We start from the raw sequence: 27,730 nt of genomic DNA on the forward strand, positions 1-27,730 counted from the left end.
TGTGGGTCATAGTTTAGGTTTCTGTTGATTCTTGTTGTATTTTAATTTATTAGGTCCAACTGAATTTATTTCGGGCCAAGGCAGTGGGATGAGTAAGTAATAAAGATAATAGGGATGCACTTGGCAAAGCCGGAAGAGGACACTGTACCCAGCTGAGTCATCATTTTTCCAGCCCAGAAAAGCACAGCTCTTACTGTATCTGAAAGACACACTGGCGGGAGTGTACATCAAGATGGGGCTTGCAGTTGAGGCAGTTCTTGGGAGTAGCTTTTCCCGCATCATAATTTCAGAGCCCATCATCATCAGAATGCTTCTTTACACGGTACGTAAATCCTACCTACAAAATCAAGACTTAGGGTTGTCCAATCGTTTTCTCTAATGGAAGCACCAGACTTGTTTCTAAGTATTTCCAGTGTCTGCCCTTTAAGGAACCCATGGTTATAAAAACAAATACTTTTTTTCAGCAAGAAGTTTCTGTGTCTTCTTCTCTCCGCAGCTTAAGATCCGGTTGATGGAGCTCGATCACATTTGCATTCAAAAGGGAAATGGCCTCTTGGAAAATACCGAGCATCACACCCTCAATGTCGGGTTGCTTGGAACTTTTTAAGTTGACTTAAACATTCTTTAGAAACACATTCCTTTGAAGAGCTCAGCAGGACTCCCAGGCACTGGAATGCTGCCCTTACTCAGAGCAAGGCATTTACACCCTTGTCACTAACCCACTAACCCGCAAAGCATCTCTCTGGAAGGAACAAAACACAACAAAATGCCTGTAGACTATGTCCTGCAGCGTCTTTGCATTAAGGAAAAGTACTTATTTCAGTGACTTGGTGGGGGGCTTTTGGGGTGACGTCCATTTGGAGATGCTTGGAAATAATCTGTTTCTCACACTGGAGTGAGTGGGCGGTGATGCTTTGTAACTAAGAGTCTTCTTTTTCATTCCTTTCTCACTGAAAAAATTTCCTGGTGCTAGGGTCTTTAGTGGTGATAGATCTTCAGTGGAAGGAAGTCATTTTCAAAATACAAAAGAAGCAATGAATTGAGTGGTGCAGAACACGTCGTGCCCCATCCTCTCACTGACCCGTAGGATTTCTCTTCCTTTAATGGGTCTGGTTTTTGGATAGTTTCTCTGTTGCTCACCTTCGTTGGTTTCCAGCTGGAAGTTCTAATTAGCAGCCACTGTACGCTGTTGACACAGTCACCTACCTAGGTCCTGCATCCTTGTCACATTAAATTACGCTTGCCCTAAAATTTCTTCTTATTCCACTTCTTTCACCGTTTATTAGATGTTCGTGACTTTTTCCTGAGGTCCACTACAGTTCTTCACAGCAGCAGTAGTTATGACTAGCCAGATGTGGGATTTACACTGCCTACTTACTTTTAAAAGATTTTTGGTTATATATATAATAAACACATATATATATGTTTTTATTGATTTTAGAGAGAAAGGAAGGGAGAGGGGTAGAGAGAAAGAGAGAGGGAGAGGGAGAGAGATTGAGAGAGACATCAGTGTGAGAGAGAAATTTCGATTGGTTGCCTCTTGAACCCACCCTGACCAGGGATCGAACCCAAAACCTAGGTATGTGCCCTGACCAGGAATCTAACTGGTGACCTTTCTGTGCACAGAACAACACTCAACCAACTGAGCCACATTGGGCAGGGCTGTAATTTTGTTTTAAATAATATAGCATTCCCATAATTAACATAACCATAATAAAAATGACCTAACTGTAATTATCCTGCAGAGTAATCATTTCAGCATCTCAGTAGAGATATGAAAAGAGTCCAGATCCTTGTCTACCAAGCTCATAGCCTTACTGATTTTTTAGAATAGTCTGGGCTGATAAATATTTTAAAAGTCAGCTTTTAAAGCAAGTTTGAACCTTACATTCCTTACCTGACAGAACCCTTTTTGAGCTTTTGACTGTCGTGGAGGAAATACAGCAATTAAATCCCATTATAATAATAGCTATAGAAATGTAGGGTTTACAAGTGGCAGATACTATTCTAAGTCATTATTTATATTAATTCACTTAATTAAAAAACCACAGAGATCTCAGTATAGGGTATAACAGGAAAGACTGCCAATCTCTAGCTAATGGTCCACCTACTCAAAGACATATTTCACTCAAAAGGCGAAGGGTGCAGATAGGGAGGTTCCAGCAGGATCTCACCTCTCCTTTGCTGTTGTTCCTAATTCTGTGCAACCCTGCACTGTAACCTGCCTCCCTCCCTCCCACACTCCTAGTGCTTCAGGAGCCCTTCTCCTCTGGTCCATTCAGCAGGCAGCACATTGCTTGGTTTGGATCCTACCGTCCTTTCTGCCTGATTGGAGGTAGTTTGCAGAGCCATCTCCTTGAGATTAGTGCCTGGGATATAATTACAGAGCCCAGAGGACTGTGCCAGATTTTTGGGTTAGCCTGGTAGGTGGGTGGATCTGATTTTTTTGGCTGCTGGGGCTCTCAAGGAAGGATTGGAAGGACTAGGGAAGTGGTCTCCACTGCTTCCCTGCCCAGTTAGGGGGCAGTGTTGACTGGCCCCAGGGCGTCTAGGTGAGCACCTCTCCTGGGTGGAGAGGACAGAAAGCCACTAGACGAGCATTAGCTCACACCTGCCTGCAGCATCTCTAACAGCCCCTGCCATGGGAAGGAGGGTTTGAGGTACCCTGGATGGGCTTCTGAGTGAGAGGGGTTGAGTTTGGCCCCAGAAGTGCCCTTTGCTACCAGTGCAGACATGGGCAAGATGCCTGATCCCTTAGCTTCTTCATGTATTCATTAAAGTCAACAAGTGTTTATTCAGTGCTGACTATGTGACTGATACAGCCTTGAACACAACAGTGCCTACGCTCACGGAACTAGAGGAGGGAAAAACACAGTAAACAAAATGAATATACAGATAGCGATAAGTGATAAGACTTCAGTTTTAAATAATGTCGTCAGAGGAGGCATCACTAATATAGTAGCATTTGTGTAAACACCTGTAGGGGCTGAGGGAGAGCACCATTGAGATATCTGGGTGAAGAAGAACATTCTGTATAGAGGGACAGCAGTGCAAAGGCCCTGAGGCAGGGGTATGCTTGGTGTGTTGGAACAGCAGTGAGGAGGCCAGTGTGGCCGGAGCAGAGAGAACCAGGGTACTAGGAGGAGAGGTGATCAGAGAGGAAAGGAGGAACAGATCCCAGAGAACTTCGCAGAGCATTGTACATTCTTGGGATTCTTTTCTGGGTAATATGAGAAGCCATGTTTGGGGTGTGCATGGAGAGGTGGGTTTGAGTAAAAGAGTGACATGATGTGACTTAACGTTTAACAGAATCGCCTTGGCCGTTGTGATGAATAGTCAGTGGGGGGAGGGGAAGCGCAGGAACAGAAATATCAGACAAGAGGCTATGCAGTGTTCAGGTGAGAGACGATGGAGGCTTGGATCAGGTGGGAGTGGTACGAAGAGAGCAAGTGGTGGGGTTCTGGAGCAGTTTAATACCATCCACCAGATGCCATGGTTGTGAGGTTACATGAGAAGCATGTAGAGTGCTGGCACATAGTAGGTCCTCAATAAAAGGTAGCTGCTCCTATTGTTATTAAGGGGCTTGTCATTTTGTAGATCAGTCATGACATACAGGAAGAAGGTCAGGGATTTGTCCAGCCAGCCAGCAGCAGCAGTGTTGGGAATGGAAATTAGAATCGCTGCCTTTGAACCAAATAGGATGCTTCCTGACTTTTCCCTTTAACTGAAAATCTAAATCCCCGTGAAAGCACAGCCTGGAAGTGCTCAGTCAAACTGCAAACACAAAAAGAACTGCTGTGTTCACACCTCCTTAGCCCCATCTTATACAGTGTGAGCTGTAACTGTAAAGCAGTGGGTGAGCCTGGTTTCCTAAGTCATGGGTGTCCACAAGCAGGTTTTGTGGCTGATGGGCCCAGCACATCTACTTAATTTAGCCTTTTGGTTTTGGTTTTTCTCTTCCTTTCTTCTCTTCTCTGCAGGCAGGGGTGGCCTAACGCTGACCCTGGCACTAACTAGTTCTCCATTCCTTACCAGGTCTCCGCATTTCTGTTTACTCTAGGGATGTGTGCTGTCCTTCCCTGTGTGCCTGACATGGATATTTCAGGACTTGCCACCCATCCTGAAGTGTTTAGAGACTGAGCAGTTGGAAAGTGAACATAGGAGGGATAACTCTATTTGCATTTTTTAATATTTTCAAAAGATACAGGATTTCTGTTGTGAATAAGTGTTGAGTGCAGGAAACAGAAACCAGTCTAGGTTATTTTAAGCAAGAAGAGACAGGGGACTAAGTGCTTACAGACTCACTGGAAAGGTTGGAGGCCCTAAGAGGCTGGAGGCTGGGCTTTGGGGCGATTCCTGGAACAGTGAAGAACTGGCCCATCAGGGGGCTCCCAACTCAGAGCACACTAACCGGGGCTGTGGGATCAGGAAGCCAGAACTGAGAGGGGGCTGCCACCAGGATTCCTTTCAGCACCCAGGAGAATGGTCCCAGAACGTGGCTAAAAAACCTCTCATTTACACACCTGGCTTGCCAGCCAAAGCCTCTGCCTCATTTCCAGCTGTTTAACTTTGCCCAGATGCCTCCAGTTGGATCCCATCTGAATCCATAGCTGCAGGGTGTGGAGTCTGGAAAACATTGTTTTTATTTTTCTGTCTTCCAACTAGGCGGATGAGGTGATGTTAGATAAGCCAGTCCCCCTCACATGTTGCTTGTCTGTGGTGAATACTGTGGGGGGCCTTCCTTCCAGGTATGTTGGTGTTGGCCAGTGTTAAGAAGACACCATGCACAACATTGAACTCTTATGTTAAACACTGAATCCAGCTGTCAGTATTTTCCAGGCTTATCTTTAGGACAGTCCTGTGTACTTTATAATAGAGGAGCTCTATTAATCACACGGTGATGATCCCCTCTGATGTCTATAAAATAAACAAAGTGGGCCTCCATCACTGGCTGGCATATTTCAGTTTATATTTGGAGAAAATAATGAGTCTGTGGCTTTCTGTTTATCACAAAATGTTTTTATGGTTCATGTCATTACATGAAAAGTCTAGGCCAGTAAAATCATTTATCTAAAAGTACATTGTCAATATTTGAAGGAAAAACAATTTTAGTAGCCTATTGTCACTATAAAAATATGCAGGAGAGGGTGTCAGGGCCAGGTAAATATTAAAGAACACACAAACTGGCATCGACACTGGTATGACCAGTTCAAGTTCTCTGGAGTGCAGAAGTATCCGTTTCTTGAAGCTTTGTGTTGAGCATGTTTTTTAAAAGTTAATCAAGTTTCTTGCCCTGGCCAGTGTGGCTCAGCGATAGAGGATTGGCCCATGCACCAAAGGGTCATGGGTTCAAATCCCAGTCAAAGGCACGGACCTGGGTTGTGGATTTGCTCCCTGGCCAGTCGGGGCGAGTGTGGGAGGCAACCAATTGATGTGTCTCTCTCACATTAATGTCTCTCTCTCTCTCCCTTTCCCCTTCCCCTCCCTCCCTCTCTCTAAAAATCAATGGAAAAATATCCTCAGGAGAGGATTAACAAAAACAATTTTAAAGTTAATAAAATTTCTCTAACCATTACCTGACAAAACAGCAGAGAATTCAGCTAGCCTAATTAGTTTGGGTACTAAATCAGACAGAACGCACAGAGAGCAGAGCACAGAGTAGGACAAATGGATGAAGAAATAGGTTACTTTTGGTAGAATAGTAATTTCTTATCTACCATGGGGTTCCTGAGAAGTACCCTGGCTGGTAAAGCCAAAATTAGCAGATCAATGCCTTTTTGAAAATTGGAGGTAGGGATAAAAAACAAATCTAAAAGTATAGATACATCTACTACAACTTATACACACAAGTACATACTTTAAAATATAGAGAGAGTAAGTACTATTCTAAAGACATCTGCTTCCCCCCAAGAACTATATTCCTCGAGAACCCTTTTAAATTATTCTCATCTGTTAGTCAGGAAATGTGACTGTATGCAGCTGTGTCGTGACTGATCTGGCTGCCACATTCATGTTGTGCAGTCTCTACTTTCCCCCCAACCTTAGATTATGGAAATTTTCATACATACAGCAAAGTTGAAAGAATTTTACAGTGAATACCCATATGACCACTACCTAAATTCTATCAATATTTTATTAAACTTGCTTTAACTCCTATATAGGTACTTTATCACCAATAGTCAGCTATTGCTGCATAACAAATTACCCCAAACTTAGCAGCTTATTTAAAACAATAAGCATTTATTATCTCACACAATTACTATGAGTTGGGGAATTTGGGAGTGGCTTCATTGGGTGGTTCTGGCTCAGGATCCCTCATGAGGTTGCAGTCCAGACATTGGCCAGGGCTACTGTTATCTGTGACTTGACTGGGGCTGGACAGCCCACTTCCAAGAGGGTTCACCCACATGGCTTTTGGCTTGAACCTTAAAGAGAGCCTAAGGCAGTGTCACATGGGTGCTGTTGACAGTAAGTGGTCCAGAAATGGTGAGGACAGCTGGGGAATTCAAGGAGGGCTTTACTCTGAAGGTGGGACTAGCCTGGAGCCTATACCCACCCCATGGGCATGACATCTCCAAGGGAGGTGATAACACAGGTGCAGAGAGGAAAATTCATATGGAGTGTAAAGCAGAGTGGAAGCATGCTCAGAGACACATACTGAGGGCCAGAAAGGGTTTAAAGCGATAGATTACATTGGTGAAGGTGGCTTTAATGGCACCTAAAGAAGAGGGGCCTCATCTACCAAGACTGAAATCATTATACCTGGTCATTAACGTTTGAAAAACAGTAGCACCAAGAGAATTATTTTCCTAGGTACACCTACATTTTTATCAATGCATTCAGTTGAGGTTGTTCAACTGAGGTAAAAATACTGTAAATGGCCCCTTACTCATTAAAGCTTTGTCCCACTGGGAGCTTTCTTTTTCTCTTACAGAGCATCTTCTTAATTTTTAAATTTATATGTCTGTTTATGACCCCAGAGTAGGCCAGACTGGACAACAGAAAGGACTCTGGGACTGTTTGGCTTCCCTTAAATCATGAGGGTTATAGCTACTGACCCTCCAGCACACAGGTGTTTTCCCCAACCAAGACATTGGTGGGTAGGCGAGGGCAGGAGGGCACTTCTGAGTGGCATATGAAGCAGTATGTGGAGGATTTTAAAGTCCCCATCCAGGGGTGAGAGGAGGTGACCTGCCCTCTGGGGGACTGCTGACACCTCTCCATTCTGCCTACAAGCTGAGGTGCTCCCTTTGAAGTCACCCAGAGACCTGCCTTTTTCCTGGTAGCTTCCTGCTGGTAGGCTGGGGGCAGCAACTGGGAGCTTTTCCAGATTAGTAGAGTCAGGGTAGGTCTGCCCAGAGGGGAGAATTCGGGTGAGGTTCGCTTTCTGAACCAGGTGGGTGATGTATTAGTGCCCTCCTGACTTGAAGGGAGGATCATCCTTTATGGTCAAAGAACACAGAGATCAGTGAAAATACCTTATCAGGCCAACTCAGTGACCCATGAATCAAAGAATTCCAAGCTTTTAGTGCTGGAGAACCTTGGAAATCACCTCATACAGCCCCTCATTTAAAGATAAAAAAGAAACCTAGAAGCCAAGAAGCTGGGCAGCTGGTCTGAGGCCGGGCCAGGTAGGGCCCGGGCCTCATGGTTCTCTTGGTAAAGGCCGCCAGAGATTTCGTGCTCATTTTGTATGTGTTGGATGTTGTGCTGATACTTCAGACAGTGCCCATCCATTCATTATGTTGCAAAATTTTAAAATTGCCTTTAAATTTCCCCCCAAAATAATATGTTATGTAGTAACTTATGGCATTTGTGCTTGCCAGCTACTATTCTAAGTTCCTTGCAGATAGAAATCTTCTGACAAAGCTATGAGGTAAATACTATTACTATCTTCATCTTATAGATGAGGAAACAAGGCATGAAGAGGTCAAGTTAACTTCTCCAAGGTGACTGGTGATGTCTAGCTAGTGAGCGATGGCGCTGGGATTTAAAGCCAAGCATGCTGGCTTCACAGTCATGCCCTTAACCACACTGTGCCCTGGTTCCCTATGCAAACATTTGTGCTATTTACTGCATGTGCAAGCTCTCTTTTCCTGGCATGTGATTCCGGCCCCCTGGTGTCTGTGGGGCCATGTGACTACTTTGCCAAGTAGTTATGAGAAGTGTGTTGCATCACTTCTGGGCTGGATCATATGATCAATTTCCCAGTGCCACAGAGACTAGCAAAGCTCCAGCTGGTGGTTTCTCTGTCAGCGTGGGCAAGTCAGAGAGGAGACAGAGCCCCATCCGACCCTAGGTGGACATAGCATGAGGATGAGACTTCCGTTGTTCAGCCACTGAGCTGTTGGGATTATCTGTAACCTAGCCCATCCTGACTGATGTCATCTCTGCTGTGCCTAATACTTTAGCAAATAAGTTGGACACTTAAAGGTCTCTCCAAATAATTTATTTTTTAGCCTCATTGGGTGTCATTTATTTTCTCTCCTGTATGTAGAAGGCACTCTGGTACTGTGGAAATAGCATAGAGCTTCTGGTTGAAAGTTCTAGGTTTTTGTCATTATTTTTCAATACAACAAGCTTTATTGAGATATTCACATATCATAAAAGTGACCTATTTAAAGTGTACAATTTAGTGGTTTTTAATATAGTTGTACAACTATCACCACAATAAATTTTAGAAGATTTTCATCACTCTAAAAAGAACCCCCTTACCCATTAGCAGTCACTCTCATTTTTCTTCAAACCCTGCAACTCTAGGCAGCTATTAATCTACTTTCTTTCTATACCGATTTTCCTTTTCTGGACATTTTATGTAAATGGGATCATATGGAATGAAAGTTCTGTGAGAGCAGGGACCTTTGTCTGCTTTGTTCTGTGTTGTGACTCCAAGGCCTAGCACAGTGCCTGGCACATAGTAGGTGCTCAGTATATACCTGCTGAATGAGTGAATGGCTGCCAAAGGCAGGGGCTGAGAGCAGGGCGGTGAGAGCCAGCAGGTGTATACTGAGAATGGAGAATGAAGGGGGCAGTAGAGTAACCTGCTGACAATCTTTGTCTCCTGTTTATCCAGGAACCTGTATATCAGGGCATTTTATGAAGATGCAAAGATAGGCCCAATGAAGGCTGTGCCCTTGATGTGCGGTGGGTCCTAAAATAAAAACACCTTGCAGAACTGAGGACATGGGGGAGTAGGTGCAGGCCCACCACGCCCCAGATTCCTAATCCATACTTTTCTCAGGACCTCCCTGGGTTCTCTCCACTGTAGAGAAACCTACTGTCCCTGCTCCCTTTCCTCGGTACCTGGCCAGGGATGAGACCTGAAGCCATGGATTGTACTGATTTCCAGAGGCATGCACTGAGGTGTTAGGGGACCCTGCCGTTATTCCCTAGCAAACAAAAGAACTAAATTCAAATTAGTTTTTTCTAAATTGCCCTAAGATTTGCTAGATGGTTTTGTGACAACTAACTGTATTCCCCTGTGCTTACCATCTCCTAGAGGGGAAGTGAGGGGAAATTCACGGAGAGGAGATAGATGGTCACCACGGCAGAGACCACACTGCCTCACAGCTGGGTCTTCAAGATGGTTCTGGTTTTAGGGTTACCCTGACTGTTCTTTTAGTCCTTTCAAATTGAAAGCAGCTACAGGGGCATATTCTAAGCCCACGTGAACCATTGAAACCTCAATGTACAGATGTTATAGAAAGCTAACAAATAACTCTCACTTTAATCATTGTTACTCCCAACATAAACTTAGAGCAATATTTAAAAAAACCCGTACATTCTATACTTGCAAAACTCCAAGCACGTCCAGCAGAGAGGCTGGGTCTCGGGATGAGCAAAGCAAAGTGGCGATGTTAAACATTTCTCTTTCACATAGGTATGTCAGTCATGTACCCTGCTCTCTCCACCCCCTTGTGAACTACCACGAGGCAAATCTAAGCTGCCTGTTGGTTTTGCTTTTTAAAAACAACATTGAGTGTGACCACCTAAGTTTGGGGGCGGAGCTGCAGTTATCAGTTTGTTGAATGTCCTAGCTGTCATCAGGAGATGGCCGTGCAGTCTGGAGTGTGGGCTGTGGGCCAGGGTAGGCACTGGGAGCAGCATCTCTGTTTCTGTTGGTGGGCACTTGGATTTTCACTGGAAGGAGGTATTTTCAATGCTTTAGCAGCATTAGTGGTGCATGGAAACTAATTCCTTGGAGGCGTCAGAAATGCCACTAAGCTTAGCAAGTGGCTGTGGCAGCACTTTGCATATCAATATCAATCTTCATCAAAGATACTGAAACATTGATTTGTTCTTCCACTTATTTATGCATTCATTGGTTGATTCTTGTATGTGCCCTGATGGGAGATTGAACCCAAAACCTTGGCACATTGGGACAATGCTCTAACCAACCTAGCTACCTGGCCAGGGCTAAGATCCACTCTTTAAACAACTTTCAGGTATATAGTACAGTACTATTAATTATAGTCACCATGCTGTACATTTGATCCTCAGAACTTATTTATCTTACAGTTGGAGGTTCGTGCTCTTTGACCAACATTTCCTCATTTCCTCCACACCCCAGCCCCTGATAACCAGCAATGTACTATTTCCATGAGTTCAGCTGTTTTAGATTTCATATGTAAGTGAGATCATACAGTATTTGTCTTTATCTGACTTATTTTAGGTAGCATAATGCTACGGAAGGGTTTAAACAATGGCAAGACTGGCTTTAATTTATAGATTGAGAGCATCACTTTATTTGAACCATGAAGAAAAGACCAGAGGAAGCCAAAGTGGATTCAGGTTGGCTAATCAGGAATCTATTGTAGCAGCTCAGGCAAGGCACAGTGTGAGTTTGGGTTATAGTGTGATAATAGGGATGGATGTGAGGAGAGGTTTCAGAAGCAGAATCAGCAGGATGCAGGGATGATGGATTGAAGCATTCATACAGGGAATGAGAAAAGCGAGATTTCAGGATTGACTCCAAATTTTTTAGACTTGCAGAGTTGCAATAGGAACACAGGAGAAAGGTAAGTTTGGTCTTAGAGTTTAGGTGCTTTCAAGACATCCATGTGGGAATGATGAGTGGGCAGGTGAAGTTTGGAGGCGAGATTTGGAATAGAGATACAAGTTTGAAATTGTTGGGCCTGCAGACGGTAATAGTACTTAGTGTGCTGGCTGGCATATTTTAAATTCTTGATAAATATTTTTAAATAAAAAATAAATAAGTTGTGGTATGAACTGTTTTATTACCATGAGCTAGAGCGGGGTTTACGGATAATGCATAACCTTTTCTTTAGAAAGGTTATCTATTGGAGAAGAAAATAGTAGAATGTATCTCCAAACAGAAATGATTCTTTGGATCATGTGATATTTTGTGTGTGGATCATTGACTTTCCTAGTAAGAATTTTGGAAAGAGGTTGGGAAATGAACTCAAGCTATGAGAATAAGTGGAAGTTTGGTACCTCTTTTCATTTTCTTGAAAGCCCCGCAGTTCGCAGCTGTCTGATCTGTTGTTGCATCGCCCACAGAATCATCAGGCAGTTACCTGCACAGATGCTCGAACAGGAGCGCGCTGCTTATGCTTGGCTGCAAACCTGTCAGCCTCACAACAAATAGCAAAGACTCAACAAATATCTTAGCAATTACCACAGCCAAATCACGAAGGATGAGAGAGAAAGGGGACCAAGGTCACATTAAAATGGTCTTCTGTCAACACTTCACATCACTGTTTCCTAGATGATTAATGGCCTTCTCTGAGCCTGGAGGCATGGCCAGATGAGTTAAGTATTCCCTTGACTTTGAATTCTAGCCTGCAGCGTGGAAGGGTGAGTGGACCCAGCCCTTCTTGTTTCATTTGAACAACAGTGGTGCCTGTTTTTAAAAGGCAGCCAGTTATATGAGCTTTAGCTATGATAGTTGCTGTTTGTTTTGTCTTAGAAGAGTAGGTTTATACAGAAAGTATTGCCACAATACATGTTTGCCCTCCCACATTCTTTTTAAAAAAATGTAATTCCTAAACTATCACAGGAGATAACATGCTGAGAAATACAAAGATTTTATGTAATGTTGCCCTCACTTTCAGAACTTCATTTTTAAGGAAGCAAAGTATTCTAATTCAGTGCTTATTGCGTACCTACTGTTTGCCAGGGCTGGGGCTCCAGGGGTCCCTGTTCTCTAGGAGCTCACAGTACATCCCAGGGGACAGACATTAAGTAGGTAATTATTACATGTCTGATCAGAGTCATGAAAAGAAAAGCCACAAGAGGCAAATGAATCTACCTGGACTAAGTGGATCAGGAAAGGTCTCTCTGGGGAAGGGACATCTAGACTCAGGCTTCAGAGATGAGTGAGAATGAGAGGAAGAGAATGAGGGGAGTTTCAGGTGGAGGAAGCAGCATATCGACATCGAGCACTCGAGAGTGCAGCAAGCCCCAAGAGGTGAGGCTGAGTGAAGGACCGGCAGCCTTGAACCTTGGTGAGAATTATGACTTATTCTAAGGGCAACCAATGTGTTGTAAAAGGTTTTGAGAATGGAAGTGACGTAGCCATATCTATGATTTTAAAAGAGCACTCTGGTCTCAGTGAGAAGAAACCAGAGAAACAAGTCTGGTTGGCAGGCAGTGCTCCTAAGACCAGTGAAAGGCAAGAGGTGAAGCTTTAGTTCAGAGCAGAGATGATGGGGACCTGGACTAGGGTGGTTGCAGTGGGGCTAGAGAAAATTGGATGGATCAGATGTATTATAAACACAACAAAAGAAAATAAGGCACCCAATCTAATCTCCTAGGGAGTAGCATTATTTATTTGGCATAAACACTTCAAGTCTCTCTTTTATGTGTTTATAATGTATATTCATTTTTTAAATAAAATTTATATACAGGGGTTGGCAAAAGTAGGTTTACAGTTATACAAATAAACAATACAATAATTAATAAATAATAATATGAGAATAAACTCTGTGTTTCCCATACTCACAACTGTAAACCTACTTTTGCTCTGACAGTTTATTCTTGTATTATTATTTATTATTGTGTTATTTTCCATACAAACAACTGTTCATAATACTTGATAGTATGTGAGTACATTATACATGATTGTATGTGCTTACTTTTCTATGACTGTCAGCACAGTAGGTCTTTTTACACTGGTATCACCACAAACGCACAAGTAATGCATTGTGCTAGGATGTTAGGAGGGCTACAATGGCACCAGGCGACGGGAATGTTTCAGCTCCATTATAATCTTATGAGACCACCATCATAATGCAGTCCCTGGTTGACCGAAACATCATTATGCAGCACATGGCTATTTTCACTTAATTAGCTGTGTTAATGTGTGCCAAGTTTTACTGTAGGTCTCAGAAGGGGGTGTCTAAGGAGCCCGGCATATCAGATTGCCAGCTGTGCATTAGATTCACTTCTCTTTCCTCTCTGAGAGGCTGTTTGCTTCTTTGCATTGGTGAACAGCTGTCTTCGTAGGAGAGCCTTGGGGAAGACCTGCTCTTGGTGAATATAAAAAGGGAATTTGCCTTCAAAGACTCCTGCAAAGGATGAAAAGAGAAGATGTTTTGGGAAGGTTTTTTCTGTTGTTGGAGCAGCTTATGGTTGGAGGACCTTCAAGTTCTTTAGGGGGGGGTATACATACTTAGGTATTTCACAAAAAGTGACAAAACTAAGCACTGAACTTTTTTTTTTTTTTAAACAAAACCAAGGTACTGCTCTATGGCCCAAGGGGACAATTCTCTTTTTTTTGGTGGTGGGTGTCTCTGTACTCTCTCCATGAACCTCAGTGGGCCTTTATGACTGCCTTAACTAGCAGTCCAGTGGAAGTAACATTTTGAAGATAAATAATAAAAGTCTGGCCTTCTCACTCGGGACCCTGAGCTGCCATGGAAGAAGTCAGGCTACTGCGAAGCTGCCAAGTTAGAGACTCCATGTGGAAATATCATACAGGGATAGAGATGCTGGAGGATCCCCCCTCTTCCGGCCCCCAGCGGGACATGTCAATGGGTGATTTCAGCCCCAGCTATCCTCTGACTCTAATTCCATAAGAAACCCCAAGTGAGAGTTGCCTAGTGGATCCTAGGGACAGTTCTCCGTGTGTTTATCATCACAGTAGTTCATTCTTATCCTGCTCAGAGAAGAGCTTCAGGTCCCATCTGGGTCTAAGTTCTTCTTTTTTACTGTAAGCGCTGCTGTGAGAAGTGTGCTGTAGCAGGATTTGTGGTGTGCCAAGGCTGCCAGCCCTACACTCCTCTGTGCTCAGTTTCCTTAGCACCTGGCAATAGGGTTTCATTTATTCATTCAACAACCACTTAGGATACTACTGTGTTAGGTATTGGGTGTACAGAAGTAAATATGTTGAAGTCACTGCCCGCAAGGGGTTCATAGCAGGAATGAATCTTTTGTGGCTGAGTTGGTAATTTAATAAAGAATGATCCTAATGCTAAATTCTCTTACCTTTGGTGTCTCATGGTGCAATCTATTTGGCTACAAAATATGCTCCTCTAATGAAATTAGCTCATGTGCAGTTGGGTAAGGGTGAATAATGGCAGTTCCTATGCTTTTCACCGTATTAAGAGGAACCAAAATAGCAAGAGCAGGACTATAACCTTCAGCAGGAAAGGGAAATGCCCCCAGTTCAGCTTTTGCACCCGTAGGAGCTTCTTCTGCTCTGTTTTAAGAAAATTTAAAATGACTGCCTGTGCCCAGAGCTGCATCCCTAGAGACTTGCACCCCTTCCCTTGAGGGCTCTCAACTGGCAGCAGGTGTGTTCCCTCTCCTGTCCTCTCTGTCACTGGGAAACCAGCATTTCCATCTTTACTGTTTTTGTGTACTTCGAACATTTTCCGCAGCAACCTTTTTCTTCCATGAACTACTGGTTTGCTTCTGAAGTATGAAGAGTGTGTGTGTGTGTGTGTGTGTGTGTGTGTGTGTGTGTGTGTGTGTGTGTTTGCATGCTTACCCTGGTTACCATAGATTTTGAGTGTTCTTGCTTATCCTGTATTTCTCATACACCCTGGTGCTGACATCAGAGGGCCAGGATAGTTAAACATTCTTGAACCAAGGAGGTGGGAGTCCTGAGCCTCCCATTCCCTCTGCGCTAGGCAGTTAGACAGACATGAGCCGAGCAAGGACGATGAGCCCGGTATAGAAAGTCACCAGAGTGGAAAGCACCGGTGCCTAGCAACGGGCAGGACTGGGAAAACAAGGACTTCGTCCCCGGGGTAACCTTTCCTCCCTAGCGCATTGCTAGTCATGTGGTTTAGACCCCCTGACATTTCATATCTCTGGTCAAGAGATTTGGACCCTCCCCTGACCTTTCCTCCCCTGGCCTGTCACTATACATGTAGGTTAGACCCCCCTTAGAGGGGTAGCAAACAGTGGTGGGGGGGGCGGGGGCAGAAAATAGGCTTAAGAATTAAGCCCCCAGGACACTGAGGTTCTGACCTGCATCAAATACATTTAGGCCTCAGTTGTGTTTCAGCTCCAGACCCAGAGAAGCAGCAAAACCAAAGTGATGCCATGGCTGCCTCAGGACCAGCTGCATTGACTAATGACCCTTGTCCTGGTGTCCACCAGTCTGTACAGACCAGGACCCTGAAAGGACACACCTGAAAATCTGATGAATATTCTATTGGGATCCTCCCCTGAGACCTCCAGATAAATACTTTCAAGTTAGAGGACCCAGTGCTGCTCTCCCTATGGAGCAAGCCCACACCTTTCCCCAGCCTTCTTCCCTGGGCATGGTTTCCTTGCCTCTCTCTCCTAAACTCTAAGGGCCCTTCTTTTGCCTCTGTAACTTGTTTTCTGAGCCCATTTCTTCTACAGCTCACTTCTCCTTCTGTGACTTTATCTAAACAAACTTTCTCTTATAGTTTGAGTCTTGGCTCTTAATTCTTTCTTAGCCAGAACTCAAGTACCAAGGTTGCTGAACCAAGGTCTGGTCTGACCCCATCGTATAGCCCCTAGTGCCATTATCGCCGCCAACACCTCTTTTCAGCCTTGCCCCATAATGAACCCTCAAGAAAGAGAGTGACAGCAGCTGCCAGCCCCAGTAGTCCTGTTTGCAGGCTCTGAAATGTGGCTCCTCAAATTGCAGCTCTGTGGCCCCAGCTGGAGACTAAGACTGCTGGGGAACCTGTCCATTTTCCAGTGGTTCAGATTCTGCAGGGAAATTTATGCCCCACTTACCATTTCCTGAATGGGCATGGGGCGAGGGCTTCTATACTATCTTAATATAATATGGGAAGAGGGACCAAGGGCTGCTTTGGAATCCTTTTTTGTTTGGCCTGATTCTGTGGTGACTTTAAGTGAGCAACAACACACCTTCAGTGGCAGCAGGAGCTAAGCAGCCTAGTTTACTTTCAGAGACAGATCTTCAGGGGTCTTTACTTAGGGAATAGACAGCATCAGTCCGGCCAGTCACGGAGCTTCAACTCAGGACCACTCAAGGTCAGCAGGAAGGCCCAGGTTGAAGGAATAAATATAGGATGCAGCCCGGCTGACGCGGCTCAGTGATTGAGCATCAACCCATGAATCAGGAGGTCACCGTTCGATTCCCAGTCAGGGCACATGCCCGGGTTGCGGGCTCGATCCCCAGCAGGAGGTGTGCAGGAGGCAGCCGATCAATGACTCTCATCATTGATGTTTCTATCTCTCTCCCTCTCCCTTCCTCTCTCTGAAATCAATTAAAAACATATTAAAAAAGAAAAAAAAGAATACGGCACTCTTGGCCAGGAGGGCTTGCTTTGAAAATATTCCCAAGACAAATATATAACCTGATTCTGGAAGGTCTACTTGTAGGGGTGGAGGGTTTCCAGTAACAGCCCACAATGACATCTCCTGGCTCCACCATTGTCTCATCCCTCCAGTCTTCGTGCCGCACAGCAGCAGCCCATTGAAAACCACAGAGATTGCTTTGAGGAGCAAATCTATTTATTAAACTTCTATATTTGAATGTCATGAGTTAAAAAGATGGTTGCATTTGTTTGCACCACACACATATGCAAAATGCCATCATGGGAATCCGTGGGAGAACTTACTATCCTCAATTTGCTTGGGGAGTTGTAAGTGAAGGATCAATCGTTGCTGCTGTGCGCACCAGAGACCTGTGTCTGTGGGAACAAGAGGCAGCTCAGAGTGCCTGTGAACATAGCCCACCTCCACAGTGGGTGGGGAGGTGTGCTCCTTTCTGGGAAATCAGCCAAAGTTCTGAGCAGTTCTTTCTCTTGGCTCCTGTTTTCACAGTTATGTCACTGTTAGGCTGACGAAAGGAGATAGAAGACTCATGCGAATGGAGGATATGGGCAAAAAGATATGTTCAAATGGAAGAACAAATGAATCTACTGTATGATCAACTATTTTCTTTGAAGGAGAATGAGACATTAGCATCCAACAATAGGGTTCAAAACTTCTCAGTATTTCACTGATCCTTCTACTTCAACTTCTCCCCGTCCTTACCTCATCCAAGCTTCTAACATCTGCTCGTGCTGCAGCAGCAACAGCTCACATTGATAACCCCTGGCTCCACCATTGCCCCATCCCTCCAATCTTCATGCTGCAGCATGGCAGACCATTTAAAAATCACAGATCTGGTCATGGGACTTCTCTAAAATGCACTCCCAAGGCTCACCATTGTCCCATGTACCTTCCTTGTCCTCACATCCCATGATTTACCTACTGGGATTGCTGGGCCTTTGGGTGGCCTCCACCCACAATACCATCTCTTTACTCCCTGTATTATTCAGGGTTCTCCAGAGACACAGATCAATGGGATATGTGTGTGTGTGTGTATGTGTGTGTGTGTGTGTGTGTAGGGAGGGGGGTAAAGAGAGAGAGAGATTTATTATAAGGAATTGGTTCATGTGATTATGGAGGGTGCCAGGTCTGAATTCTTCAGGGTGGGCCAGCAAGCTGAAGACTCAGGAGACCTGATATTTCAGTTCCAGTCTGAAGGCAGTTTGGGGGAGAACTTTCTCTTGCTTGGGGGAAGCTGGTCTTTTTGTTTTACTCTGGCCTTCAGTTGATTAGATGAGAGCCATCCACATTATGGAGGGCAATCTGCTTTACTCAGGGTCCACTGATAATCTCATCCAAAAACAATCTCACAGAAAAATTCAGAATAATGTTTGAATAAATATCTGTATACCCTGTGGCCCAGCCAAGTTGACACATAAAATTAACCAGTATATTCCCCCTTTGCTTTTTGTCACCTGTCCACACTGAACTTCTTCCAGCTTTGCCAATGTGCTGCACTAAATCTGGACTCTGGGCCTTGCGATGCTGCTTATTCCACTTGCAATACTTTCATGTCTGGCCTATTCTTTTTCACCCATCATGTGTCAGCTGAAATTCCACTTCCTTAGAGAGAATGTTACTGATCTCCCAGGCTGGGCTTATTCCCTCAGACATATGTTGCTAGAGCCCACTAAACTTCCCTCCATTATCATACTGAAGAATTACTTAGTTACTTGTTCAGTGCTGCCCTCTGCCCTAGCCTATATGAGGGAAGGAAGCATATCTGTTTTGCTTTTGTAATAGTCTGGCATTTACTAGCTGTTCAGTGATCATCCAATGAATGAACAAATGTATTGAAAGTGTACACTGTATTAAAAGTTAAATACAAGGCTCTTTTTTCCCCACAGTGTACAATTTTTATATTTAGAATTAGCCAGCTGGACTCAGTTTAGATCATCTCAATTTTGTTGGCAACATCCAAAGCATCATAGTCAGGAGCCAGTCGAACATATGCCTTCTTCTCTCCATTGGGCCTGATCAGGGAGTTGACCTTGGCCAAGTCAGTGTCATAGAGCTTCTTCACAGCCTGTTTGATTTGGTGCTTGTTGGCCTGGACATGCACAATAAACACAAGTGTATTGTTGTCTTCTATCATCTTCATGGCTCACTCTGTGGTCAGGGGAACTTGATGATGGCATAGTGCTCAAGCTTGTTTCTCCTGGGGGTGCTCTTCCAAGGATATTTAGGGTGCTTTTGGAGCCTCAGTGTTTTGGGCAGTTGGAAGGTGGGCAACAGGTGGATTTTGTGTGTGTGGCCATGGACACTATTCAGCACTGCTTTCTTTGCCTTCAAAGGCTTTGCTTTGGCTTTAGCTTTGGGAGGGGTGGGGGCTTCCTTCTTCACTTTCCATGCCATCTTCATAAAAAGCAAAGTACAAGACTCTTAACACATACATACAGCCCTGTGAAGTAAATATTATTATTTTCACTCTTACCGACTGTGGCCCACAGAGGTTGGGGACTTGCCCAAAGTGATGTCACTAGTTGTATAGAATCTGGGCTTCAAATAAAATAATAAATGTCACCACTACCTCTTACAGCACTTAATAAGGGCCAGGTACTATTCTATACATTTGACAACTTACAGCAACCTAATGAGATAGATAGTCCCGAAATGCCTCACAGCGTTCCCTGCCTCTTGGTATTTACTCTGCAGTATCTCTTCTGTATGTTTCAGGAATCAGAATCTGGAATTTGAGGGGAGGCTGATCCCCTCTTTACCCTGTGGTCTTTTCTGGACCATTCCCAGCCCTCCTTTCCTCTGCCCAAGTAAATACAGGCAAGTTCGCAAGTCTGCTGGCCAAGCAGATGTCCATTTGAGGAACAGAGTGCTGCTGTCCCCTTCCTGAAGGTACCCCTAGTCTGTACAAGAGCCTCCTTGCCACCAGCCACCATGAATGTGTGGTGAAATGCTTCTCTTCATGATCAGTGTACCCTCCAAAAAGCAGCCTTCTGTCCCTGTCTTCCACTTAGATTGACCTAGCAGGGGTTGTGGGGTAAGCCACGTTCTCTGGGTTGGCTTCTCAGTGACCTGGAGAAGGTGTATGTTTGTGTATGTGAGGGGAATATCAGATAGTACCTGGTGCCAATAAATAATAAGATTTGGTTTTCTGAAATCCAGTATATACATGTCTATTTTGAGGGTATGTCTTCTTCCCAAGGTGACTTGAAAATACATCTGCACCCCCAGAATATGGGGGTATTGTTAGCTAAATGCCTGTTCATTGTGTTCAGTTACAAACTGATGCCCTAAAGAATTAATTCCCTTGATGATGAGGCAGACTTTTTTTTCTATACCAAGTCATAATATTAATAATGCAGCCAAATGTTACTCTGCTGTAAAAGAGTTTAATTTTCAAAGACAATTAGACAGTTTTATAGCTGACTGGAAGCATTTGTCTCTAACCACTGAGTTAATATCATGTTGTCGTTCCCAACGGATTCTTGCTGACAGTCGAAGGACAGGTGAGTTGTAGGAAGTACAAAGCTTTTCAATTAATTTATGATCCTGTTAGGTGTAAAGCCTATAATTACTCTGTGGTTGTTGCTGTTGCCAAGAAAAAAGTTTAAAACATGCCTTATGAAAAGTTCTTCTCTGAACTTGAAAGATAGCATAGGTTAAAAAATAAATAAAGATATGTTCCCCCTACAGAGGAGGAAGTGGGGAGGAATGAAGATTTCTGGCTTTTTTCTTTCTTTCCTTACCAGTGATTTTGTAAAGCACTTATTGGTGAATAGGGTGGTTGTTTATTTAGAACAATCTTTAAATCCTATTTTTACATTCTTTTTATTTTATTTTAATTTTATTATTGTTTAAAATATTACAGATGTCCCTTTTTCTCCCCAGTGACCCGTTCCACCCCGTTCCTTCCCCCTCCCCAGTCCCTTTCCCCACCATTGTCCATGTCCTTGGGTTGTGTATATATGCACATAAATTCTTTGGTTACTCTCTCCCCCTCCACCCACCCGCCCTCCTCCGTCCCTCTGACATTCATCAGTCTCATCTATGCTTCCATGTCATTGAATCTATTCTGTTCATCAGTTTATTAAGTTCTTTAGATTCCACATATAAGCGAGATCATGTGATATTTGTCTTTCGCTGCCTGGCTTATTTCACTTAGCATAATATTCTCCAGGTCCATCCATACTGTCCCAAAGGGTACGAGATTCTTCTTTACATTCTTAATTAGACATCCCACACCTGGTTTATTCATTGATTCATTGAACAAATATTTCTAAGTACTACTGTGCCCAGGGCCAATTCAGGCTTGGGGATAGAATGGTGAACATGGAAAAGGCTCCTGCTTCCTTGGAGCTCCCATGGGATTGGGGTGACTGGATGCAAACAATACATAAGTAAATAAATTAACGAACAAGGTAATTTAAATGGTGTTGACTGTTGCGCAGAAAATAGAAATCGGTAATGTGATGAAGTGTGTGGACGCTGGGAAAGGAGGCAGCTAATCCATTCAGACCTGCCAAAAACATTATGGACTCAGGGCACTAATGCCTGAGGAAGTTTCCCCGTTCCCACCCCTCCTACCTGGTTTTGCAAGGTGGTGCTTCATATCTGGCAGGTGGAAATAGAAGCCTTTGCGAGAACCTGGGAAATCATTAGCAGGATTCTCTTTGGACTCCTCATTCAGCTAAGTAGAGCATATAGCTTCTTTAGGGAAAAGAGAAGAAAGCATGAAAGTCTTAAACAAGAGTAAGGTCCCCCATCGCTGCCTTAATAAAATTCATTAAAACTAAATATATATTTAATGCTTTCTTATAATTAACTTAATTTTAGTGTAAGTAATAACATTTTAATTCCTTCATGATGCCTAAAGGCATCTTGATTTAGGAGATGGGGAGAATCGTGCCCCCTAATGTAAATCTTTGGCTTTCAATAAGTGTTTGTATTTAGTAAACCCCAAATGCCTGTGATATAAATAGGGTAACATTTCTAAGAATTAGCCTTGCTGGGAAAAAAAAATACTTGGTTTGAAAAACTGTGCTACCACCCTGGCTGGGTAGCTGAGTTGGGTGGAGCATTATTCCCGTACACCAAAAATTTTCGGGTTCAATTCCTGGTCAGGGCAAATACCTAGGTTGTGGGTTCAATCCCCACTCGGGGAGCATATGCAAGGCAATAGATTGATATTTCTCTCTCACATCGCTCTTTCTAAAATCAATAAAATCATATCCTTGGGTGAGGATTTAAAAAAAAGAAAAACTGTGCTACCATAGGCTCTTTGCATGTTTCTCCAGCCACTATATTTTGACAGCTGAGACAATGAGATTAAAACAAACAAGAGTTTAAAACACACGTACACGTAAGTGAGTGCCGAAAGATCAGTACAAAACTATGAGTTTGTACTTTGGTTTCATGGATAAACATGGAATGTGATGCACGTGTGGTTATTTGGCTGAGCTCCTGCCCTGTGCCAGGACAGAGTACATGGATCACATTTTCTGTTCCGCGGGGAAGCTCAGTAGAGAACCTCTAACAGCAGTGACCATTGATTCAGGGCCTTGCTCCACAGCTTGCATGGAGATCAAATTTAAGTCGAAAAAGCAATTATTCTGAAAGAATATGATAGAACTTGACCTATACTTGACTTCACATGGAAAGTTGATGCCTTCCTGAAGACAGGGTGGCAGCCTCACACGACAGCTCAGAGCAGGTGCCCTGGGATTTGACAGCTGGGCTCACATCCTGACCCAACCACTTAGTAGCTGTGCAGTTCTGATTAAGTGGCCTGACTTCTCTATCATTTATGAAATGTGGGTCATCGTAGGGCCAACCCCTTGTGTAGTCAAGAGGATTAAATGGAGGCCTTACCATAATACATGACCCAGGGTAAAAAACCAGTCAGTGTTAGCTTTCTTATCACTCCTGCCATCATGGTTACTGGGTTCTGCCTGGCATCCAGGGGGGCCTGCTTTTGCCGTTTTGTATTTTCCCAGCTGCCCTTTCTCTGTAAAGCAGCATGAAAGCTATGTCCCTGGGAATGGAGGTGCTACTGGGAGGAAAGTGTGTGCTACTGTGAACTTGACTCTTGAAGTGGCCCTGCTCTCAGTCTCAGAGGTGGAATGCACACTTGGTGAGAGGCTGCTGTGATCGTCCTCTGTGTGGCCCTGGTATTCAGAAAAAGACACGTCTGGGAATTCTTTAAGGAATGTAACTGACCCAGTAGGAGTTGTCTCCTAATGCTCCTCATCAGGCTAACTTGAGTGTGTGTGTGTGTGTGTGTGTGTGTGTGTGTGTGTGTGTGTGTGTAAAATGTGTGTCCCAGAGTTGTGGGTCTTCCGTGAACCCACCACTGTACTAACCATTACCCGTGGTCTGGATAATTTGTACATATGTACTACTATATATTTTTAAATGTCTGGAGATCAGTAATAAAATACCAGTTATTCAAAGCTTTTATCACTGGGCATTTTCTCGATTGTTTAAAAACGTTTATTATGAAGCATTTCAAACACATACAGAAGTAGAAACAATAGCACAATGGACCTGTGTACCTCAGCTTCAACAAGTAGTCTTGTCCTTAATCCAGCTTAAGTCAGATTGGTTAACAGATTTGATACAAGCTGAGTTTTCAAATTAAAATTTTAAGTAGTGATATACATAGTGTTCATTCAGAGTGTTCTATAAGCATTTAATACAAGAAATTATATTTCTTATATTTGTTCCCTTTATAACTTCATTCAATTATGTTTCCTTTATAACTTTATTTAGCTACAAATGCAGAATGATAGAAAGTTATGAGTGTAATAGCAATTTTCTATTATTACCTATCTGCACATTTTCAAAAAATATTGTGTAGAGCTTTAGCAAGTCTTTTATTTATTTTTTCTACTTATATTTATTGAAATGTACTTTTATGTCTATTCAATGTATGAAAATAATTGCGGCTTGAGTTTAATATACTTTTAGATTTCTTTTTTCTAGTAATGTATCTTTATTATATTTACAAATATAATTTTATAACTGAGACAGGTTAGAAATAAAAAGTAAAGTCAGAATGAAACATCCCCGTGGTGTCATTTATCATTCTCTCTCCTCTTTGTATGTCCCATGAATTGTTAGCTAGATCTCCTAGGAGGTTGATCAGTCAGGCTCTTTTTTGGGTGGGAGGGAAAATTGTAGTTATGTACTTCTGGCAAGAGGCATACAATGTCTAGTTGCTGCTCTTTCTTTCTGTGATGTTATTACCTGTTGATGACCATTGCCAAGATGCATCAATTCATTAGACAGTGCACGGTGGTGATGTTCTGTCATTCCTCCTTCGTTTATCTTCATGCTTCTGGACTATGAGGTGCTCCTAGAGCCATTCCAGTATATGAGGACCTGCCTCAGGTGTCTGTGCCAGGATACTAAGCCACAAGTTACAAGAGAGTGCTCCTGTGTTTATAAATTCTTCATCCACTGACCATCCCTCAATCATGTGTCCCTACCCCACCCCTAGTTCCATCAATACGGAACAGTGGAACCTGGAAGCCTTTCAGTAGGAAGCTATTTCCTGCAAGAGCAGGGACCCTGTTTCCCTGCAGGCTATGCTAAGACTCAGTCTTATCAGCTGGGGTGGAAGGATTTTGAGGAAGGGAAGCATCACCTTATGAGGCAGCTGGCTCAGGTGAGTTCTTTGTGGGGCTCCAGGCGGGAGAGGCTGCTCTCCTCTAGCAAGAAGGAGCTGCTTCTGCTGGCCCAGAAAGTTTAGGGGAATTTGGGAATTTAGGATTTTGAGATTGCCCACCAAATGGACCTATCGCACATCTCAGCTCCATCTGTGTAAACTCCCCACCTCTCTAGGTTGTGCCCGGGGGTATCCTGGTGGAGTCTCACTTCCCGGTGTCAGAGAAAGTCCCTCTCAGGTGAGGTGCCATGCAGTTCTGCTGGTTGGTAGTTCTGGTAGCAGCAGTGGTAAGGAGGTGGAGTTGAGAGGATTATGAAGTGGTGCACAAGAGGTGTCCAAAACTAGGATTCTCCACGAGACTTTATTTACAGGGTGAGGTTCGAGAAATACTTCATCTTAACCCAGAACTTCCTGTGTGAATTTCCAGGGTTTATAGGAGGCCAGCTGTTGCTTTACAGTGTCTTGAATCCCAAAAGATGGATTAAATTTTGAAGAAAGCAATATTGAACTAAAGTCAAACATGCTCATCTTAGCTAATAACAATAATAGCAACAATAATAGTGGTTACCACTTACAGCTGCCTCTCCATATCTGTGGATTCCGCATCTTTGGATTCAACCAATTGTGGATCAAAAATATTTGGGGAGAAAAATCCCAGAAAGCAAAACTTGAATTTGCCACACACCGAACACTATGCTGAACCCACTCAAATGAAGTTATGTGTAGGCACACCCTGCTGTAGCCTGTATGCAAATATAGGTTCTACGCAAATACTGTGCTAATTTATATAAGGTACTTGAGCATTTGAGGATTTTGGTAACTGTGGGGATCCTAGAACCAATCTCCGGAGATACTGAGGGATGGCTGTACTAGTCATTACTAGAAGTTGACATCTCTATATATTCTAGATACATTACCTAATGTTCTTATATATTAATCTTTTTAAATTTCTATCACAATTCTATCAAGTAGATAATATGCTTAGTTGACAAAAGAAGCAGCTGCTACTCAGAGAAGTTAAGTAGTTCTCCACAGTAAAATACTTTGCCTAAAGCTCAGGTTTTAAGGCCCTTGCCCATGCTCGAGGATTTGGTATGGGCACGTGGGAAGCTGTTTCTTGTTATTTCTTCCTTATGACAGGCTTTTCTCCTTTTGCCTGAATAGCAGACACTACCAGTATACCTCCTTACCTGAGACTGTATAGACAGTTATATATTATATAGACAATTATATTTAGTGGGCCTGATAGAAGTCATTAATGAATATATCCCAGGAATGTCAAAAGGTATGCTGGCTGAGAGACAATTTTGACTCTTTCTGTCACTTCAACATCAATGATAGTTTATCGGTCACTTTTCTGTGTGTCGTCACTGTGACAGATACTTTATTATCTTGTTTGAGTTTCACTACAGCCATTTGAGATAATTCTTTTATTATTTCCATCTTACTTATAAAGCAGGAGCCTGAGGCCTAGTGGACTTAAATGACTTCCCCACAGCATAGTAGATGTGGCAGATTGGAGCCAAATCCATGTCTGTCTGATTTCAATGCCCTGACACTTAACTAGACCTTTTTTTAAGTGAGCTACGTTACACATACCATAAAATTCACTCTTTTAAAGTATACAATTTAGTGTTTTTTAGTATAGTCACAAAGGTGTACAACCATCGCTACTATCTAATTATAGAACATTTTCATCGCCCCAGAATATCTGATGGGTGGAGACTGGGCTGAGTGGAACACTTCTAACTTGGAAAGGGGTGAGAACTGAGGACTAGGAATTGGGAAGGATTGAACTTGAGGCCCCCTCACCCCCACTTCGTATCAGTGGGTGTGTCCTCATACTGGTGTGCTCACTGTCTGTTCATGCTGTTCCTCCTTTGTTCCTCCCTCCCCTCTCCCCACCTTTCCCCTTCCTTTTTTCTCTATCACCTCTTTCCACTGTGGTCTTTGTTTGGGCATTGGGCTAGATATAAATTATCATCAAAGAGGTTATCTGCCTGAATGTGGAGAACACAAGGTACTATCTTCCCCAGGGTTTGGGGAGAACCCCCCAGGAGAAGGGCCGTCAAGACAGGAATCTTCACCCAGGAGAAGACCTGTGGATTCTCCCCAAGGCCTTGGTCGCAGGCCCCTGCAAGCAAGGAAGAGCCAAACTCAAGAGTAAGAGCCCTACCACTTACCACAGTGAGTCCAGACTCAGACTTTGCTGAAGAGACAGCATCTTCTTGCTCTGAGGGAGTGATCAGAAGAGGGAGGGCTCAGGCTTCACCTGGGTCTCTTCGCTGAGGGGTCTAATGCTTTGCAATTTCTCAGGTTGACCCTGTCTCCTGAAGACTGCTGAAGCTCAACTAATTAAGTATATTTTCATTGTGGAAATAATTTCACTATGATAATAATGAGCACATCCTGAGCGCCATAACTATTTTAAGATTGTTTCAAACTCTTGGGAATGAATGTCTCTGGGGCTAATTCTGGATGTATAATAAGCAATTCAAGGTCAATGTCATTTCTATTCCTGCTGCTTTCACTGTGGGCACCTCTTCTTGTAAACACGTGGCCAAATTTTAATTCCAAATAATGCACAATAACTGATGATGATGACAATTTTGTTTGTCATGTAATACAATTATTGGCGAAATAATTTAGTGGACCAAGCTTGCTCATAGTTAATCTATGACTGCAACTTAAAATGTGAACGAAAACCAGTTTGAGAGAAATTCTTAGCTGGGAAATAACCAGGGTTAGGGAGCGGTGTAAAGTGGAGGAGGGAAGCCGACTTCTGGTAGTACATCCCGTGATGCCTGCTCACCTCCCTGGGGCCGGAGTCTGCCAGGTCAGAGTACAGATTCTGAGACCCGTACTGTGTGTGCATATGTCTAATTGTCAGTGTTTGATGACATGAGTTTGGGGAGAGAGCTGCAGAGCTTCCCCAATGGCCGATGACCTCCTCTACTTGATGCCCTAATTCCCCTCCTGTGCAGGGACACTTGATCCCAGCAAAGCTCTCTGCTGAAGCCAAACGCTGTGTCATGCTGTGTGCTGAGTAAGGTCAAGAGACCAAGCTCTCTTTGGAGCAAGCCCTAGGATAAAACAGATGTAAGTAGTATTAAATGTTGGAAAGGATTTGGAAATCTAATTGGAGAAACGCTGTCACATTTGGGCTGTGAAGAGTGTTCTGATGTCAGTGACCCTATAAGTTGAAGTGGAGCAGGGAATGGGCAGCACTTGAGGCAGGGAGACCAACGTGGCTGAATGGCTTCTTCACGCAAACTTCAGCCCTTGAATTAGCAGTCCTCTTAATGCTCGCATGGTCTG

At 43.5% G+C, this 27,730-nt stretch overlaps 1 protein-coding gene and 1 pseudogene across 3 annotated transcripts in view; one reads left to right on the forward strand and one right to left on the reverse strand.

Annotated features, from left to right (window-relative positions):
* Window positions 1-27,730, forward strand: part of ANKRD6 (ankyrin repeat domain 6) — a 150,079-nt gene that overhangs the window by 53,076 nt on the left and 69,273 nt on the right. The window lies entirely within an intron of this gene.
* On the reverse strand, window positions 18,677-19,149 carry LOC308558736 (large ribosomal subunit protein uL23 pseudogene; annotated as a pseudogene). The gene has a single exon. The product of its transcript is annotated as a large ribosomal subunit protein uL23 pseudogene (transcript).

This window comes from Miniopterus schreibersii (assembly GCF_964146895.1).
Source record: "Miniopterus schreibersii genome assembly, chromosome: 6".
Lineage (NCBI taxonomy): Eukaryota > Metazoa > Chordata > Mammalia > Chiroptera > Miniopteridae > Miniopterus > Miniopterus schreibersii.